This window comes from Pseudophryne corroboree, unplaced genomic scaffold (genome assembly GCF_028390025.1).
Source record: "Pseudophryne corroboree isolate aPseCor3 unplaced genomic scaffold, aPseCor3.hap2 scaffold_481, whole genome shotgun sequence".
In the NCBI taxonomy this organism is placed as follows: Eukaryota; Metazoa; Chordata; class Amphibia; order Anura; family Myobatrachidae; genus Pseudophryne; species Pseudophryne corroboree.
In genome coordinates this window covers 363,365-380,195 of record NW_026970093.1, presented here as the reverse complement: position 1 = coordinate 380,195, position 16,831 = coordinate 363,365, and the positions used below count along the sequence as shown (strand labels likewise).

Sequence of the window (16,831 nt, the reverse complement as noted above, 5' to 3'; positions counted from 1 at the left end):
AGCCAACTTTGACCCACTGCTTGGATGACATCACCATATGCAAATCCATCTGCGGCAGGCCTTCCCCCAGGAATGCTTGCACTAGTTGTTGCATTTGGTTTGTTGTTTGGGGGTGCTTCAGTATTAGGCAGCCGTCTGCCCTCCCATGTTCATCTGAAAATATGTGTTCTCCCTGCAGTTGTTGTCCCTAGATGAGAGTTCCCTTGTGCTGCCTCAGTTGAATCTCCTTAACTTGACAGAGATGTGCCTGAGCAGCGGCCCTCCCCAGCTCTATCCCAAATCATACTTATTTTGCATAGGAGATACCATGGTCATGAAGATTATTCTCCCAGGGTGAGGTTCATTCATTGCATTCTGGGTATGCTGACCCCTGTGATTTCCCCAAATGTGGGAAACTCGACTGCTTTATTTGTGGTAGTGGGGGACTGTGTTTGTGTTTTCCTCTGGTCAGCTCTGGTAAAAGTCAGATTTCTTTGTTTCAGAGCCTTGTTCTTCTTTTGAGAGTTCCCTTGTGCTGCCTCAGTTGGATCTCCTTCACTTGACAGGGGGGTGCCCGAGCAGAGACCCTCCCCAGCTCTAGCCCAACTCCTACTTACCTGCCAGGTGAGATACTATGATCATGAAGGTGCTTCTCCCAGGGCAAGGCTCACCCATTGCACTCTGGGTGTGCTGCCCCTGCGATTTCCCCAAATGTGGGAAACTTGACTGCATAATTTGTGTTTCCCCTGGTCGGCTCTCGTATAATTCAGATCTCTTTGTCTCAGGTCTCTCTCCAGCCTAGTTTGCTGTCTGTTTCCACTTCTCTTTTCTTCAGCCGCTCCCTTCTATACCCTTGTGCACTATCCTGACTTCTCCTCCCGTCTGCTTACTTTGTGCCTTCCAATGCACAATGCAAACTACAGGTAGTGCTGCAGGGCCCACACCCTTTTACTTGCCTTACAGAGCAGCTCTGGAGCTGTTACAGTGCCCAGCTGCTGCAAGAAATCTGCTTGAATGCTTCAGGGGATGGGGCATGGCCAACATGAGCCCCACACCAAAGGAGGGTGGAGGTGTTTAATGCGAACTAGGGGTCATCCAAGCACCGCAAAAGGCCGCCATGCCCTGCACGCCCCTTTTCTCTTTTCATATGCAGATGAGGGTTGAAGCCAACTTTGACCCACTGCTTGTATGACATCACCGTATGCAAATCCGTCTTCTGCAGAACTTCCCCCAGGAATGCTTGCACTAGTTGTTGCATTTGGTTTGTTGTTTGGGGGTGCTTCAGTATTAGGCAGCCTTCTGCCCTCCCATGTTCATCTGAAAATATGTGTTCTCCCTGCAGTTGTTGTCCCCAGATGAGAGTTCCCTTGTGCTGCCTCAGTTGAATCTCCTTTACTTGACAGAGATGTGCCAGAGCAGCGGCCCTCCCCAGCCCTATTCCAAATCATACTTATTTTGCATAGGAGATACCATGGTCATGAAGATTGTTCTCCCAGGGTGAGGTTCATTCATTGCATTTTGGGTATGCTGACCCCTGTGATTTCCCCAAATGTGGGAAACTCAACTGCATTATTTGTGGTAGTGGGGGACTGTGTTTGTGCTTTCCTCTGGTCAGCTCTGGTAAAAGTCAGATTTCTTTGTCTCAGATTTTCCTCTTGCCTTGTTCTTCTTTCGAGAGTTCCCTTGTGCTGCCTCAGTTGGATCTCCTTCACTTGACAGGGGGGTACCCGAGCAGCGACCCTCCCCAGCTCTAGCCCAACTCCTACTTACCTGCCAGGTGAGATACTATGATCATGAAGGTGCTTCTCCCAGGGCAAGGCTCACCCATTGCACTCTGGGTGTGCTGCTCCTGCGATTTCCCCAAATGTGGGAAACTTGACTGCATAATTTGTGTTTCCCCTGGTCGGCTCTCGTATAATTCAGATCTCTTTGTCTCTCTCCAGCCTAGTTTGCTGTCTGTTTCCACTTCTCTTTTCTTCAGCCGCTCCCTTCTATACCCTTGTGCACTATCCTGACTTCTCCTCCCGTCTGCTTACTTTGTGCCTTCCAATGCACAATGCAAACTACAGGTAGTGCTGCAGGGCCCACACCCTTTTACTTGCCTTACAGAGCAGCTCTGGAGCTGTTACAGTGCCCAGCTGCTGCAAGAAATCAGCTTGAATGCTTCAGGGGCTGGGGCATAGCCAACATGAGCCCCACACCGAAGGAGGGTGGAGGTGTTTAATGCAAACTAGGGGTCGGTCAAGCGCCGCAAAAGGCCACCATGCCCTGCACGCCCCTTTTCTGTTTTCATATGCAGACGAGGGTTGAAGCCAACTTTGACCCACTGCTTGGATGACATCACCATATGCAAATCCATCTGCGGCAGGCCTTCCCCCAGGAATGCTTGCACTAGTTGTTGCATTTGGTTTGTTGTTTGGGGGTGCTTCAGTATTAGTCAGCCTTCTGCTCCACCCTCCTTTGGTGTGGGGCTCATGTTGGCCATGTCCCATCCCCTGAAGCATTCAAGCAGATTTCTTGCAGCAGCTGGGCACTGTAACAGCTCCAGAGCTGCTCTGTAAGGCAAGTAAAAGGGTGTGGGCCCTGCAGCACTACCTGTAGTTTGCATTGTGCATTGGAAGGCACAAAGTAAGCAGACGGGAGGAGAAGTCAGGATAGTGCACAAGGGTATAGAAGGGAGCGGCTGAAGAAAAGAGAAGTGGAAACAGACAGCAAACTAGGCTGGAGAGAGATCTGAGACAAAGAGATCTGAATTATACGAGAGCCGACCAGGGGAAACACAAATTATGCAGTCAAGTTTCCCACATTTGGGGAAATCGCAGGGGCTGCACACCCAGAGTGCAATGGGTGAGCCTTGCCCTGGGAGAAGCACCTTCATGATCATAGTATCTCACCTGGCAGGTAAGTAGGAGTTGGGCTAGAGCTGGGGAGGGTCGCTGCTCGGGCACCCCCCTGTTAAGTGAAGGAGATCCAACTGAGGCAGCACAAGGGAACTCTCAAAAGAAGAACAAGGCTAGAGGAAGATCTGAAACAAAGAAATCTGACTTTTACCAGAGCTGACCAGAAGAAAACACAAACACAGTCCCCCAACCACAAATAAAGCAGTCGAGTTTCCCACATTTGGGGAAATCACAGGGGTCAGCATACCCAAAATGCAATGAATGAACCTCACCTCGACTGCTTTATTTGTGGTAGTGGGGGACTGTGTTTGTGTTTTCTTCTGGTCAGCTCTGGTAAAAGTCAGATTTCTTTGTTTCAGATCTTCCTCTAGCCTTGTTCTTCTTTTGAGAGTTCCCTTGTGCTGCCTCAGTTGGATCTCCTTCACATAACAGGGGGGTGCCCGAGCAGCGACCCTCCCCAGCTCTAGCCCAACTCATACTTACCTGCCAGGTGAGATACTATGATCATGAAGGTGCTTCTCCCAGGGCAAGGCTCACCCATTGCACTCTGGGTGTGCTGCCCCTGCGATTTCCCCAAATGTGGGAAACTTGACTGCATAATTTGTGTTTCCCCTGGTCGGCTATCGTATAATTCAGATCTCTTTGTCTCAGATCTCTCTCCAGCCTAGTTTGCTGTCTGTTTCCACTTCTCTTTTCTTCAGCCGCTCCCTTCTATACCCTTGTGCACTATCCTGACTTCTCCTCCCGTCTGCTTACTTTGTGCCTTCCAATGCACAATGCAAACTACAGGTAGTGCTGCAGGGCCCACACCCTTTTACTTGCCTTACAGAGCAGCTCTTGAGCTGTTACAGTGCCCAGCTGCTGCAAGAAATCTGCTTGAAAGCTTCAGGGGATGGGGCATGGCCAACATGAGCCCCACACCAAAGCAGGGTGCAGCAGAAGGCTGCCTAATACTGAAGCACCCCCAAACAACAAACCAAATGCAACAACTAGTGCAAGCATTCCTGGGGGAAGGCCTGCCGCAGATGGATTTGCATATGGTGATGTCATCCAAGCAGTGGGTCAAAGTTGGCTTCAACCCTCATCTGCATATGAAAACAGAAAAGGGGCGTGCAGGGCATGGTGGCCTTTTGCGGCGCTTGACTGACCCCTAGTTTGCATTAAACACCTCCACCCTCCTTCGGTGTGGGGCTGATGTTGGCTATGCCCCAGCCCCTGAAGCATTCAAGCTGATTTCTTGCAGCAACTGGGCACTGTAACAGCTCCAGAGCTGCTCTGTAAGGCAAGTAAAAGGGTGTGGGCCCTGCAGCACTACCTGTAGTTTGCATTGTGCATTGGAAGGCACAAAGTAAGCAGATGGGAGGAGAAGTCAGGATAGTGCACAAGGGTATAGAAGGGAGCGGCTGAAGAAAAGAGAAGTGGAAACAGACAGCAAACTAGGCTGGAGAGAGACCTGAGACAAAGAGATCTGAATTATACGAGAGCCGACGAGGGGAAACACAAATTATGCAGTCAAGTTTCCCACATTTGGGGAAATCGCAGGAGCAGCACACCCAGAGTACAATGGGTGAGCCTTGCCCTGGGAGAAGCACCTTCATGATCATAGTATCTCACCTGGCAGGTAAGTAGGAGTTGGGCTAGAGCTGGGGAGGGTCGCTGCTCGGGTACCCCCCTGTAAAGTGAAGGAGATCCAACAAAGGCAGCACAAGGGAACTCTCGAAAGAAGAACAAGGCTAGAGGAAAATGTGAGACAAAGAAATCTGACTTTTACTAGAGCTGACCAGAGGAAAGCACAAACACAGTCCCCCACTACCACAAATAATGCAGTTGAGTTTCCCACATTTGGGGAAATCACAGGGGTCAGCATACCCAAAATGCAATGAATGAACCTCACCCTGGGAGAAAAATCTTCATGACCATGGTATCTCCTATGCAAAATAAGTATGATTTGGAATAGGGCTGGGGAGGGCCGCTGCTCATGCACATCTCTGTCAAGTAAAGGAGATTCAACTGAGGCAGCACAAGGGAACTCTCATCTGGGGACAACAACTGCAGGGAGAACATATATTTTCAGATGAACATGGGAGGGCAGAAAGCTGCCTAATACTGAAGCACCCCCAAACAACAAACCAAATGCAACAACTAGTGCAAGCATTCCTGGGGGAAGGCCTGCCGCAGATGGATTTGCATATGGTGATGTCATCCAAGCAGTGGGTCAAAGTTGGCTTCAACCCTCGTCTGCATATGAAAAGAGAAAAGGGGCGTGCAGGGCATGGTGGCCTTTTGCGGCACTTGGCTGACCCCTAGTTTGCATTAAACACCTCCACCCTCCTTTGGTGTGGGGCTCATGTTGGCTATGCCCCAGCCCCTGAAGCATTCAAGCTGATTTCTTGCAGCAGCTGGGCACTGTAACAGCTCCAGAGCTGCTCTGTAGGGCAAGTAAAAGGGTGTGGGCCCTGCAGCACTACCTGTAGTTCGCATTGTGCGTTGGAAGGCACAAAGTAAGCAGACAGGAGGAGAAGTCAGGATAGTGCGCAAGGGCATAGAAGGGAGCGGCTCAAGAAAAGAGAAGTGGAAACAGACAGCAAACTAGGCTGGAGAGAGACCTGAGACAAAGAGATCTGAATTATACGAGAGCCGACCAGGGGAAACACAAATTATGCAGTCAAGTTTCCCACATTTGGGGAAATCGCAGGAGCAGCACACCTAGAGTGCAATGGGTGAGCCTTGCCCTGGGAGAAGCACCTTCATGATCATAGTATCTCACCTGGCAGGTAAGTAGGAGTTGGGCTAGAGCTGGGGAGGATCGCTGCTCGGGTACCCCCCTGTAAACTGAAGGAGATCCAACTGAGGCAGCACAAGGGAACTCTCGAAAGAAGAACAAGGCTAGAGGAAAATCTGAGACAAAGAAATCTGACTTTTACCAGAGCTGACCAGAGGAAAGCACAAACACAGTCCCCCACTACCACAAATAATGCAGTCAAGTTTCCCACATTTGGGGAAATCACAGGGGTCAGCATACCCAAAATGCAATGAATGAACCTCACCCTGGGAGAACAATCTTCATGACCATGGTATCTCCTATGCAAAATAAGTATGATTTGGAATAGGGCTGGGGAGGGCCGCTGCTCATGCACATCTCTGTCAAGTAAAGGAGATTCAACTGAGGCAGCACAAGGGAACTCTCATCTGGGGACAACAACTGCAGGGAGAACACATATTTTCAGATGAACATGGGAGGGCAGAAGGCTGCCTAATACTGAAGCACCCCCAAACAACAAACTAAATGCAACAACTAGTGCAAGCATTCCTGGGGGAAGTTCTGCAGAAGACGGATTTGCATACGGTGATGTCATCCAAGCAGTGGGTCAAAGTTGGCTTCAACCCTCATCTGCATATGAAAAGAGAAAAGGAGCGTGCAGGGCATGGCGGCCTTTTGCAGTGCTTGGATGACCCCTAGTTCGCATTAAACACCTCCACCCTCCTTTGGTGTGGGGCTCATGTTGGCCATGCCCCATCCCCTGAAGCATTCAAGCTGATTTCTTGCAGCAGCTGGGCACTGTAACATCTCCAGAGCTGCTCTGTAAGGCAAGTAAAAGGGTGTGGGCCCTGCAGCACTACCTGTAGTTTGCATTGTGCATTGGAAGGCACAAAGTAAGCAGACGGGAGGAGAAGTCAGGATAGTGCACAAGGGTATAGAAGGGAGCGGCTGAAGAAAAGAGAAGTGGAAACAGACAGCAAACTAGGTTGGAGAGAGACCTGAGACAAAGAGATCTGAATTACACGAGAGCCGACCAGGGGAAACACAAATTATGCAGTCAAGTTTCCCACATTTAGGGAAATCGCAGGGGCAGCACACCCAGAGTGCAATGGGTGAGCCTTGCCCTGGGAGAAGCACCTTCATGATCATAGTATCTCACCTGGCAGGTAAGTAGGAGTTGGGCTAGAGCTGGGGAGGGTCTCTGCTTGGGCACCCCCCTGTCAAGTGAAGGAGATCCAACTGAGGCAGCACAAGGGAACTCTCGAAAGAAGAACAAGGCTAGAGGAAGATCTGAACAAAGAAATCTGACTTTTACCAGAGCTGACCAGAGGAAAACACAAACACAGTCCCCCACTACCACAAATAAAGCAGTCGAGTTTCCCACATTTGGGGAAATCACAGGGGTCAGCATACCCATAATGCAATGAATGAACCTCACCCTGGGAGAATAATCTTCATGACCATGGTATCTCCTATGCAAAATAAGTATGATTTGGGATAGAGCTGGGGAGGGCCGCTGCTCAGGCACATCTCTGTCAAGTAAAGGAGATTCAACTGAGGCAGCACAAGGGAACTCTCATCTGGGGACAACAACTGCAGGGAGAACACATATTTTCAGATGAACATGGGAGGGCAGAAGGCTGCCTAATACTGAAGCACCCCCAAACAACAAACCAAATGCAACAACTAGTGCAAGCATTCCTGGGGGAAGTTCTGCAGAAGACGGATTTGCATACGGTGATGTCATCCAAGCAGTGGGTCAAAGTTGGCTTCAACCCTCATCTGCATATGAAAAGAGAAAAGGGGCGTGCAGGGCATGGTGGCCTTTTGCGGCGCTTGGCTGACCCCTAGTTTGCATTAAACACCTCCACCCTCCTTTGGTGTGGGGCTCATGTTGGCTATGCCCCAGCCCCTGAAGCATTCAAGCTGATTTCTTGCAGCAGCTGGGCACTGTAACAGCTCCAGAGCTGCTCTGTAAGGCAAGTAAAAGGGTGTGGGCCCTGCAGCACTACCTGTAGTTTGCATTGTGCATTGGAAGGCACAAAGTAAGCAGACGGGAGGAGAAGTCAGGATAGTGCACAAGGGTATAGAAGGGAGCGGCTGAAGAAAAGAGAAGTGGAAACAGACAGCAAACTAGGCTGGAGAGAGACCTGAGACAAAGAGATCTGAATTATACGAGAGCCGACGAGGGGAAACACAAATTATGCAGTCAAGTTTCCCACATTTGGGGAAATCGCAGGAGCAGCACACCCAGAGTGCAATGGTTGAGCCTTGCCCTGGGAGAAGCACCTTCATGATCATAGTATCTCACCTGGCAGGTAAGTAGGAGTTGGGCTAGAGCTGGGGAGGGTCGCTGCTCGGGTTCCCCCCTGTGAAGTGAAGGAGATCCAACTGAGGCAGCACCAGGGAACTCTCGAAAGAAGAACAAGGCTAGAGGAAGATCTGAGACAAAGAAATCTGACTTTTACCAGAGCTGACCAGAGGAAAGCACAAACACAGTACCCCACTACCACAAATAATGCAGTCGAGTTTCCCACATTTGGGAAAATCACAGGGGTCAGCATACCCAGAATGCAATGAATGAACCTCACCCTGGGAGAACAATCTTCATGACCATGGTATCTCCTATGCAAAATAAGTATGATTTGGGATAGGGCTGGTGAGGGCAGCTGCTCAGGCACATCTCTGTCAAGTAAAGGAGATTCAACTGAGGCAGCACAAGTGAACTCTCATCTGGGGACAACAACTGCAGGGAGACCACATCTTTTCAGATGAACATGGGAGGGCGGAAGGCTGCCTAATACTGAAGCACCATCAAATATCAAACCATATGCAACAACTAGTACAAGCACTCCTGGGGGAAGGTCTGCAGCAGACGGATTTGCATACGGTGATGTTATCCAAGCAGTGGGCCAAAGTTGACTGGAACCCTCATCTGCATATGAAAAGAGAAAAGGGGCATGCAGGGCATGGCGGCCTTTCGCAGTGCTTGGATGACCCCTAGTTCGCATTAAACACCTCCCCCCTCCTTTGGTGTGGGGCTCATGTTGGCCATGCCCCATCCCCTGAAGCATTCAAGCTGATTTCTTGCAGCAGCTGGGCACTGTAACAGCTCCAGAGCTGCTCTGTAAGGCAAGTAAAAGGGTGTGGGCCCTGCAGCACTACCTGTAGTTTGCATTGTGCATTGGAAGGCACAAAGTAAGCAGACGGGAGGAGAAGTCAGGATAGTGCACAAGGGTATAGAAGGGAGCGGCTGAAGAAAAGAGAAGTGGAAACAGACAGCAAACTAGGCTGGAGAGAGACCTGAGACAAATAGATCTGAATTATACGAGAGCCGACCAGGGGAAACACAAATTATGCAGTCAAGTTTCCCACATTTGGGGAAATCGCAGGGGCAGCACACCCAGAGTGCAATGGGTGAGCCTTGCCCTGGGAGAAGCACCTTCATGATCATAGTATCTCACCTGGCAGGTAAGTAGGAGTTGGGCTAGAGCTGGGGAGGGTCGCTGCTCGGGTACCCCCCTGTCAAGTGAAGGAGATCCAACTGAGGCAGCACAATGGAACTCTCGAAAGAAGAACAAGGCTAGAGGAAAATCTGAGACAAAGAAATCTGACTTTTACCAGAGCTGACCAGAGGAAAGCACAAACACAGTCCCCCACTACCACAAATAATGCAGTCAAGTTTCCCACATTTGGGGAAATCACAGGGGTCAGCATACCCAAAATGCAATGAATGAACCTCACCCTGGGAGAACAATCTTCATGACCATGGTATCTCCTATGCAAAATAAGTATGATTTGGAATAGGGCTGGGGAGGGCCGCTGCTCATGCACATCTCTGTCAAGTAAAGGAGATTCAACTGAGGCAGCACAAGGGAACTCTCATCTGGGGACAACAACTGCAGGGAGAACACATATTTTCAGATGAACATGGGAGGGCAGAAGGCTGCCTAATACTGAAGCACCCCCAAACAACAAACCAAATGCAACAACTAGTGCAAGCATTCCTGGGGGAAGTTCTGCAGAAGACGGATTTGCATACGGTGATGTCATCCAAGCAGTGGGTCAAAGTTGGCTTCAACCCTCATCTGCATATGAAAAGAGAAAAGGGGCGTGCAGGGCATGGCGGCCTTTTGCGGTGCTTGGATGACCCCTAGTTCGCATTAAACACCTCCACCCTCCTTTGGTGTGGGGCTCATGTTGGCCATGCCCCATCCCCTGAAGCATTCAAGCTGATTTCTTGCAGCAGCTGGGCACTGTAACAGCTCCAGAGCTGCTCTGTAAGGCAAGTAAAAGGGTGTGGGCCCTGCAGCACTACCTGTAGTTTGCATTGTGCATTGGAAGGCACAAAGTAAGCAGACGGGAGGAGAAGTCAGGATAGTGCACAAGGGTATAGAAGGGAGCGGTTGAAGAAAAGAGAAGTGGAAACAGACAGCAAACTAGGCTGGAGAGAGACCATAGTCAAAGAGATCTGAATTATACGAGAGCCGACCAGGGGAAACACAAATTATGCAGTCAAGTTTCCCACATTTGGGGAAATCGCAGGGGCAGCACACCCAGAGTGCAATGGGTGAGCCTTGCCCTGGGAGAAGCACCTTCATGATCATAGTATCTCACCTGGCAGGTAAGTAGGAGTTGGGCTAGAGCTGGGGAGGGTCGCTGTTCGGGCACCCCCCTGTCAAGTGAAAGAGATCCAACTGAGGCAGCACAAGGGAACTCTCGAAAGAAGAACAAGGCTAGAGGAAGATCTGAGACAAAGAAATCTGACTTTTACCAGAGCTGACCAGAGGAAAGCACAAACACAGTCCCCCACTACCACAAATAATGCAGTCGAGTTTCCCACATTTGGGAAAATCACAGGGGTCAGCATACCCAGAATGCAATGAATGAACCTCACCCTGGGAGAACAATCTTCATGACCATGGTATCTCCTATGCAAAATAAGTATGATTTGGGATAGGGCTGGTGAGGGCCGCTGCTCAGGCACATCTCTGTCAAGTAAAGGAGATTCAACTGAGGCAGCACAAGGGAACTCTCATCTGGGGACAACAACTGCAGGGAGACCACATCTTTTCAGATGAACATGGGAGGGCGGAAGGCTGCCTAATACTGAAGCACCATCAAATATCAAACCATATGCAACAACTAGTACAAGCACTCCTTGGGGAAGGTCTGCAGCAGACGGATTTGCATACGGTGATGTTATCCAAGCAGTGGGCCAAAGTTGACTGGAACCCTCATCTGCATATGAAAAGAGAAAAGGGGCATGCAGGGCATGGCGGCCTTTTGCAGTGCTTGGATGACCCCTAGTTCGCATTAAACACCCCCACCCTCCTTTGGTGTGGGGCTCATGTTGGCCATGCCCCATCCCCTGAAGCATTCAAGCTGATTTCTTGCAGCAGCTGGGCACTGTAACAGCTCCAGAGCTGCTCTGTAAGGCAAGTAAAAGGGTGTGGGCCCTGCAGCACCACCTGTTGTTCGCATTGTGCGTTGGAAGGCACAAATTAAGCAGACGGGAGGAGAAGTCAGGATAGTGCGCAAGGGCATACTTTTCTCTTAGTCCGGGGGCAAGGCTTCAAAATGGGGTCTGCAACGGAGGAGACACAGGGGGCGTGGTCACAGCAGCTTTTCTCTACAGCCTGCACCAGCAGGAGCCTACACCATTTTTTATGATCACGCTGAACTGCAGTGCGACTGCAATTACAGCATGGTCAAGAAGGGAGGCGTCATGCTGGGTGGCCATGCCCTGTCACTGTGCAGGAGCCAGCACAGCTCACACACTAGTCCCCGGGTGCAGCCCCCAACCCCCGGGACACCCGGAGCAACAAAATGTAGATTCAGGCCACCAGGCCACGCCCCTACCTATGAAACCATGCCTCCTTTTTACCATTGCGCTGTTTATCTGCGCGCACTGCATTACAATCTCCCTCGCCACCTTTCTGGGTGTCACCAGTGATAGTGACACCTCTGCCATGCTTGTAGCAGCTGGTCCTAAGATCTACGCCTCAAGCCCTGAGTGTTTGCCCTTGTGACTTGTTGATCATCATAGCGAAGCAGATGCTTACAGAAAACTGCAGGGGCTTAGATTGAAAATAAAAAAATTGATGGGTATAAGGTAGAGAGGAGCGGGTTCGGTTCTCCGAGAACCGAATTCCCCACGAACTCCACGTGGTTTACACTGGTCCGAGGCAGGCTCGGTTGTTCCCGCCTGACTCGGAAAACCTGAACAAGGGAAATGTCATCATCCCGCTGTCGGATTCTTGCGAGATTCGGATTCCATATAAAGAGCTGCGCGTTGCTGCCATTTTTACTCGTGCATTGAAGAGAGAGCGGAGAGGACGTGGCTATGTTCTCTCAGTGGAAATCTCAATATCAGTGCTCAGTATCAGTGGTTACTTATTGCTGCTCAGTAATACTAGTAGTGTGTCTCTCCTGCTCAGTGTCAGTTCTCAGTAGTATCCTCATCAGTGCTCAGTATCACTGCTCATTGTCTTGTGCTGCATTGTGGTGCTCAGCATACTACAGTACATTACTAATAGTCCAGTGCTGCATCTTGCTGCTCAGTGTCAGTTCTAGTATCCTCATCAGTGCTCACTATCACTGCTCATTGCATTGTGGTGTTCTGTATACTACAGTAACATAGTAATATAGTATATATAGAGGAGCGGGTTCGGTTCTCCGAGAACCGAATTCCCGACGAACTCCACGTGGTTTACACTGGTCCGTGGCAGGCTCGGTTGTTCCCGCCTGACTCGGAAAACCTGAACAAGGGAAAATGTCATCATCCCGCTGTCGGATTCTCGCGAGATTCGGATTCCATATAAAGAGCTGCGCGTTGCCGCCATTTTTACTCGTGCATTGAAGAGAGAGCGGAGAGGACGTGGCTATGTTCTCTCAGTGGAAATCTCAATATCAGTGCCCAGTATCAGTGGTTACTTATTGCTGCTCAGTAATACTAGTAGTGTGTCTCTCCTGCTCAGTGTCAGTTCTCAGTAGTATCCTCATCAGTGCTCAGTATCACTGCTCATTGTCTTGTGCTGCATTGTGGTGCTCAGCATACAACAGTACATTACTAATAGTCCAGTGCTGCATCTTGCTGCTCATGTTGGCTATGCCCCAGCCCCTGAAGCATTCAAGCTGATTTCTTGCAGCAGCTGGGCACTGTAACAGCTCCAGAGCTGCTCTGTAAGGCAAGTAAAAGGGTGTTGGCCCTGCAGCACTACCTGTAGTTTGCATTGTGCGTTGGAAGGCACAAAGTAAGCAGACAGGAGAAGTCAGGAGAGTGCACAAGGGCATAGAAGGCAGGGGCTCAAGAAAAGAGAAGTGGAAACAGACAGCAAACTAGGCTGGAGAGAGACCTGAGACAAAGAGATCTGAATTATACGAGTAGCCGACCAGAGGAAACACAAATTATGCAGTCAAGTGTCCCACATTTGGGGAAATCGTAGGAGCAGCACACCCAGAGTGCAATGGGTGAGCCTTGCCCTGGTAGAAGCACCTTCCTGATCATAGTATCTCACTTGGCAGGTAAGTAGGAGTTGGGCTTGAGCTGGGGAGGGTCGCTGCTCGGGCACCCCCCTGTCAAGTGAAGGAGATCCAACTGAGGCAGCACAAGGAAACTCTCAAAAAAAGAACAAGGCTAGAGGAAGATCTGAGACAAAGAAATCTGACTTTTACCAGAGCTGACCAGAGGAAAGCACAAACACAGTCCCCCACTACCACAAATAATGCAGTCGAGTTTCCCACATTTGGGGAAATCACAGGGGTCAGCATACCCAGAATGCAATGAATGAACCTCACCCTGGGAGAACAATCTTCATGACCATGGTATCTCCTATGCAAAATAAGTATGATTTGGGATAGGGCTGGGGAGGGCCGCTGCTCAGGCACATCTCTTTCAAGTAAAGGAGATTCAACTGAGGCAGCACAAGGGTACTCTCATCTGGGGACAACAACTGCAGGGAGAACACATATTTTCAGATGAACATGGGAGAGCTGAAGGCTGCCTAATACTGAAGCACCCCAAACAACAAACCAAATGCAACAACTAGTACAAGCATTCTTGGGGGAAGGTCTGCAGAAGACGGATTTGCATACGGTGATGTCATCCAAGCAGTGGGCCAAAGTTGGCTGGAACCCTCATCTGCATATGAAAAGAGAAAAGGGGTATGCAGGGCATGGCGGCCTTTTGCGGCGCTTGGATGACCCTTAGTTCGCATTAAACACCTCCACCCTCCGTCGGTGTGGGGCTCATGTTGGCTATGCCCCAGCCCCTGAAGCATTCAAGCTGATTTCTTGCAGCAGCTGGGCACTGTAACAGCTCCAGAGCTGCTCTGAAAGGCAAGTAAAAGGGTGTGGGCCCTGCAGCACTACCTGTAGTTTGCATTGTGCGTTGGAAGGCACAAAGTAAGCAGACAGGAGAAGTCAGGAGAGTGCACAAGGGCATAGAAGGCAGCGGCTCAAGAAAAGAGAAGTGGAAACAGACAGCAAACTAGGCTGGAGAGAGACCTGAGACAAAGAGATCTGAATTATACGAGTAGCCGACTAGAGGAAACACAAATTATGCAGTCAAGTGTCCCACATTTGGGGAAATCGTAGGAGCAGCACACCCAGAGTGCAATGGGTGAGCCTTGCCCTGGGAGAAGCACCTTCCTGATCATAGTATCTCACCTGGCAGGTAAGTAGGAGTTGGGCTAGAGATGGGGAGGGTCGCTGCTCGGGCACCCCCCTGTCAAGTGAAGTTCTGCAGAAGACGGATTTGCATACGGTGATGTCATCCAAGCAGTGGGTCAAAGTTGGCTTCAACCCTCATCTGCATATGAAAAGAGAAAAGGGGCGTGCAGGGCATGGCGGCCTTTTGCGGTGCTTGGATGACCCCTAGTTCGCATTAAACACCTCCACCCTCCTTTGGTGTGGGGCTCATGTTGGCCATGCCCCATCCCCTGAAGATGAACATGGGAGGGCAGAAGGCTGCCTAATACTGAAGCACCCCCAAACAACAAACCAAATGCAACAACTAGTGCAAGCATTCCTGGGGGAAGGCCTGCCGCAGATGGATTTGCATATGGTGATGTCATCCAAGCAGTGGGTCAAAGTTGGCTTCAACCCTCGTCTGCATATGAAAAGAGAAAAGGGGCGTGCAGGGCATGGTGGCCTTTTGCGGCGCTTGGCTGACCCCTAGTTTGCATTAAACACCTCCACCCTCCTTTGGTGTGGGGCTCATGTTGGCTATGCCCCAGCCCCTGAAGCATTCAAGCTGATTTCTTGCAGCAGCTGGGCACTGTAACAGCTCCAGAGCTGCTCTGTAAGGCAAGTAAAAGGGTGTGGGCCCTGCAGCACTACCTGTAGTTTGCATTGTGCATTGGAAGGCACAAAGTAAGCAGACGGGAGGAGAAGTCAGGATAGTGCACAAGGGTATAGAAGGGAGCGGCTGAAGAAAAGAGAAGTGGAAACAGACAGCAAACTAGGCTGGAGAGAGACCTGAGACAAAGAGATCTGAATTATACGAGAGCCGACGAGGGGAAACACAAATTATGCAGTCAAGTTTCCCACATTTGGGGAAATCGCAGGAGCAGCACACCCAGAGTGCAATGGTTGAGCCTTGCCCTGGGAGAAGCACCTTCATGATCATAGTATCTCACCTGGCAGGTAAGTAGGAGTTGGGCTAGAGCTGGGGAGGGTCGCTGCTCGGGTTCCCCCCTGTGAAGTGAAGGAGATCCAACTGAGGCAGCACCAGGGAACTCTCGAAAGAAGAACAAGGCTAGAGGAAGATCTGAGACAAAGAAATCTGACTTTTACCAGAGCTGACCAGAGGAAAGCACAAACACAGTCCCCCACTACCACAAATAATGCAGTCGAGTTTCCCACATTTGGGAAAATCACAGGGGTCAGCATACCCAGAATGCAATGAATGAACCTCACCCTGGGAGAACAATCTTCATGACCATGGTATCTCCTATGCAAAATAAGTATGATTTGGGATAGGGCTGGTGAGGGCAGCTGCTCAGGCACATCTCTGTCAAGTAAAGGAGATTCAACTGAGGCAGCACAAGTGAACTCTCATCTGGGGACAACAACTGCAGGGAGACCACATCTTTTCAGATGAACATGGGAGGGCGGAAGGCTGCCTAATACTGAAGCACCATCAAATATCAAACCATATGCAACAACTAGTACAAGCACTCCTGGGGGAAGGTCTGCAGCAGACGGATTTGCATACGGTGATGTTATCCAAGCAGTGGGCCAAAGTTGACTGGAACCCTCATCTGCATATGAAAAGAGAAAAGGGGCATGCAGGGCATGGCGGCCTTTTGCAGTGCTTGGATGACCCCTAGTTCGCATTAAACACCTCCCCCCTCCTTTGGTGTGGGGCTCATGTTGGCCATGCCCCATCCCCTGAAGCATTCAAACTGATTTCTTGCAGCAGCTGGGCACTGTAACAGCTCCAGAGCTGCTCTGTAAGGCAAGTAAAAGGGTGTGGGCCCTGCAGCACTACCTGTAGTTTGCATTGTGCATTGGAAGGCACAAAGTAAGCAGACGGGAGGAGAAGTCAGGATAGTGCACAAGGGTATAGAAGGGAGCGGCTGAAGAAAAGAGAAGTGGAAACAGACAGCAAACTAGGCTGGAGAGAGACCTGAGACAAATAGATCTGAATTATACGAGAGCCGACCAGGGGAAACACAAATTATGCAGTCAAGTTTCCCACATTTGGGGAAATCGCAGGGGCAGCACACCCAGAGTGCAATGGGTGAGCCTTGCCCTGGGAGAAGCACCTTCATGATCATAGTATCTCACCTGGCAGGTAAGTAGGAGTTGGGCTAGAGCTGGGGAGGGTCGCTGCTCGGGTACCCCCCTGTCAAGTGAAGGAGATCCAACTGAGGCAGCACAATGGAACTCTCGAAAGAAGAACAAGGCTAGAGGAAAATCTGAGACAAAGAAATCTGACTTTTACCAGAGCTGACCAGAGGAAAGCACAAACACAGTCCCCCACTACCACAAATAATGCAGTCAAGTTTCCCACATTTGGGGAAATCACAGGGGTCAGCATACCCAAAATGCAATGAATGAACCTCACCCTGGGAGAACAATCTTCATGACCATGGTATCTCCTATGCAAAATAAGTATGATTTGGAATAGGGCTGGGGAGGGCCGCTGCTCATGCACATCTCTGTCAAGTAAAGGAGATTCAAC

At 50.2% G+C, this 16,831-nt stretch overlaps 22 non-coding genes and 3 pseudogenes across 22 annotated transcripts; 5 read left to right on the top strand and 20 right to left on the bottom strand.

The window, feature by feature from the left end:
* Positions 1–282: 282 nt before the first annotated feature.
* Positions 283–446, top strand: LOC135028886 (U1 spliceosomal RNA). The gene has a single exon (XR_010225111.1). It is a non-coding gene; the product is annotated as a U1 spliceosomal RNA (small nuclear RNA).
* A 142-nt stretch (positions 447–588) lies between these two features.
* LOC135028956 (U1 spliceosomal RNA) lies at positions 589–751 on the top strand. The gene has a single exon (XR_010225179.1). It is a non-coding gene; the product is annotated as a U1 spliceosomal RNA (small nuclear RNA).
* Positions 752–1,425: 674 nt separating this feature from the next.
* On the top strand, positions 1,426–1,589 carry LOC135028825 (U1 spliceosomal RNA). The gene has a single exon (XR_010225052.1). It is a non-coding gene; the product is annotated as a U1 spliceosomal RNA (small nuclear RNA).
* Positions 1,590–1,741: 152 nt separating this feature from the next.
* Positions 1,742–1,904, top strand: LOC135028985 (U1 spliceosomal RNA). Its single transcript, XR_010225207.1, has one exon. It is a non-coding gene; the product is annotated as a U1 spliceosomal RNA (small nuclear RNA).
* Positions 1,905–2,725: 821 nt separating this feature from the next.
* LOC135029013 (U1 spliceosomal RNA) lies at positions 2,726–2,888 on the bottom strand. The gene has a single exon (XR_010225228.1). It is a non-coding gene; the product is annotated as a U1 spliceosomal RNA (small nuclear RNA).
* A 466-nt stretch (positions 2,889–3,354) lies between these two features.
* LOC135028935 (U1 spliceosomal RNA) lies at positions 3,355–3,517 on the top strand. The gene has a single exon (XR_010225160.1). It is a non-coding gene; the product is annotated as a U1 spliceosomal RNA (small nuclear RNA).
* An 855-nt stretch (positions 3,518–4,372) lies between these two features.
* Positions 4,373–4,508, bottom strand: LOC135029050 (U1 spliceosomal RNA; annotated as a pseudogene).
* A 152-nt stretch (positions 4,509–4,660) lies between these two features.
* On the bottom strand, positions 4,661–4,824 carry LOC135029192 (U1 spliceosomal RNA). The gene has a single exon (XR_010225365.1). It is a non-coding gene; the product is annotated as a U1 spliceosomal RNA (small nuclear RNA).
* Positions 4,825–5,498: 674 nt separating this feature from the next.
* LOC135029099 (U1 spliceosomal RNA) lies at positions 5,499–5,661 on the bottom strand. The gene has a single exon (XR_010225291.1). It is a non-coding gene; the product is annotated as a U1 spliceosomal RNA (small nuclear RNA).
* Positions 5,662–5,813: 152 nt separating this feature from the next.
* On the bottom strand, positions 5,814–5,977 carry LOC135028827 (U1 spliceosomal RNA). Its single transcript, XR_010225054.1, has one exon. It is a non-coding gene; the product is annotated as a U1 spliceosomal RNA (small nuclear RNA).
* A 674-nt stretch (positions 5,978–6,651) lies between these two features.
* Positions 6,652–6,814, bottom strand: LOC135028934 (U1 spliceosomal RNA). The gene has a single exon (XR_010225159.1). It is a non-coding gene; the product is annotated as a U1 spliceosomal RNA (small nuclear RNA).
* Positions 6,815–6,965: 151 nt separating this feature from the next.
* LOC135028891 (U1 spliceosomal RNA) lies at positions 6,966–7,129 on the bottom strand. The gene has a single exon (XR_010225116.1). It is a non-coding gene; the product is annotated as a U1 spliceosomal RNA (small nuclear RNA).
* A 701-nt stretch (positions 7,130–7,830) lies between these two features.
* Positions 7,831–7,966, bottom strand: LOC135029076 (U1 spliceosomal RNA; annotated as a pseudogene).
* A 152-nt stretch (positions 7,967–8,118) lies between these two features.
* On the bottom strand, positions 8,119–8,282 carry LOC135028845 (U1 spliceosomal RNA). The gene has a single exon (XR_010225072.1). It is a non-coding gene; the product is annotated as a U1 spliceosomal RNA (small nuclear RNA).
* A 674-nt stretch (positions 8,283–8,956) lies between these two features.
* LOC135028973 (U1 spliceosomal RNA) lies at positions 8,957–9,119 on the bottom strand. The gene has a single exon (XR_010225196.1). It is a non-coding gene; the product is annotated as a U1 spliceosomal RNA (small nuclear RNA).
* A 152-nt stretch (positions 9,120–9,271) lies between these two features.
* Positions 9,272–9,435, bottom strand: LOC135028826 (U1 spliceosomal RNA). The gene has a single exon (XR_010225053.1). It is a non-coding gene; the product is annotated as a U1 spliceosomal RNA (small nuclear RNA).
* Positions 9,436–10,109: 674 nt separating this feature from the next.
* On the bottom strand, positions 10,110–10,272 carry LOC135028955 (U1 spliceosomal RNA). The gene has a single exon (XR_010225178.1). It is a non-coding gene; the product is annotated as a U1 spliceosomal RNA (small nuclear RNA).
* Positions 10,273–10,424: 152 nt separating this feature from the next.
* On the bottom strand, positions 10,425–10,588 carry LOC135029075 (U1 spliceosomal RNA). The gene has a single exon (XR_010225278.1). It is a non-coding gene; the product is annotated as a U1 spliceosomal RNA (small nuclear RNA).
* Positions 10,589–13,011: 2,423 nt separating this feature from the next.
* LOC135029123 (U1 spliceosomal RNA) lies at positions 13,012–13,175 on the bottom strand. The gene has a single exon (XR_010225306.1). It is a non-coding gene; the product is annotated as a U1 spliceosomal RNA (small nuclear RNA).
* Positions 13,176–13,327: 152 nt separating this feature from the next.
* On the bottom strand, positions 13,328–13,491 carry LOC135028916 (U1 spliceosomal RNA). The gene has a single exon (XR_010225141.1). It is a non-coding gene; the product is annotated as a U1 spliceosomal RNA (small nuclear RNA).
* A 670-nt stretch (positions 13,492–14,161) lies between these two features.
* LOC135029065 (U1 spliceosomal RNA) lies at positions 14,162–14,325 on the bottom strand. Its single transcript, XR_010225274.1, has one exon. It is a non-coding gene; the product is annotated as a U1 spliceosomal RNA (small nuclear RNA).
* An 835-nt stretch (positions 14,326–15,160) lies between these two features.
* LOC135029074 (U1 spliceosomal RNA) lies at positions 15,161–15,296 on the bottom strand (annotated as a pseudogene).
* Positions 15,297–15,448: 152 nt separating this feature from the next.
* LOC135029063 (U1 spliceosomal RNA) lies at positions 15,449–15,612 on the bottom strand. Its single transcript, XR_010225273.1, has one exon. It is a non-coding gene; the product is annotated as a U1 spliceosomal RNA (small nuclear RNA).
* A 674-nt stretch (positions 15,613–16,286) lies between these two features.
* On the bottom strand, positions 16,287–16,449 carry LOC135028971 (U1 spliceosomal RNA). The gene has a single exon (XR_010225194.1). It is a non-coding gene; the product is annotated as a U1 spliceosomal RNA (small nuclear RNA).
* A 152-nt stretch (positions 16,450–16,601) lies between these two features.
* Positions 16,602–16,765, bottom strand: LOC135028824 (U1 spliceosomal RNA). The gene has a single exon (XR_010225051.1). It is a non-coding gene; the product is annotated as a U1 spliceosomal RNA (small nuclear RNA).
* Positions 16,766–16,831: the final 66 nt, after the last annotated feature.